General features: G+C 42.2%; 1 non-coding gene across 1 annotated transcript; it reads left to right on the plus strand.

Annotated features, from left to right (window-relative positions):
* The first annotated feature begins 205 nt into the window (after window positions 1-205).
* Window positions 206-278, plus strand: TRNAE-CUC (transfer RNA glutamic acid (anticodon CUC)). The gene has a single exon. It is a non-coding gene; the product is annotated as a tRNA-Glu (tRNA).
* The last annotated feature ends 399 nt before the right edge of the window (window positions 279-677 follow it).

The raw sequence follows: 677 nt of genomic DNA on the forward strand, positions 1-677 counted from the left end.
TGTTCGCGTACTTGGCGGAATTCAAATTTTGTAATGGATCAAATAAGATCAAATGTAGTTTGGTCTCGGTTTGTTGATTTTCTATAGCCATGTCTGAAAATAAGCAAAGCTGCGTTTCAGATCTATCGTTCCTGCTTTGTGTGTGGTGTATACGAACAGGCATGCCACATGAACAGAAAAGGTCTAGTATCCTCATGACCACTAATCCGTCGTAGTCTAGGTGGTTAGGATACTCGGCTCTCACCCGAGAGACCCGGGTTCAAGTCCCGGCGACGGAAACTCTCTTTTTGTTATCTATAAATTTTTCCCTTTTTTTTTTTTTTGCGGAGGAAAGTTTCCCTAAAGTTGAATGATCATTGTTTCCTGATCTCAGTGAAGGATAAATGCGTCTGGTAATGTGTTGTTCATATCGAAGCTCCTTCGCTTACATGCTCAGTATTGATACAGGAAAGATAGTTTCTGACCCTGAACAGCTCAGTAAAATTATCTTCATTTTGAGATTGTTTTGTAGTTCTTGGTGAAAGCAAATGCTTGCAAGGTACAGTAAATCTGAGCAAGCTGATGGCCAGTTTGTGTTGGTAGCCTTGAACCTGACGGTTGATGATTCCAAGATTGTGAACTGGGGGCCGTGGATCAGCTTGTGCTGCCGATCCGCTGGGAGGCATTTGATCATTTGA

Source organism: Triticum aestivum, chromosome 7D (genome assembly GCF_018294505.1).
Source record: "Triticum aestivum cultivar Chinese Spring chromosome 7D, IWGSC CS RefSeq v2.1, whole genome shotgun sequence".
Taxonomy (NCBI): Eukaryota; Viridiplantae; Streptophyta; class Magnoliopsida; order Poales; family Poaceae; genus Triticum; species Triticum aestivum.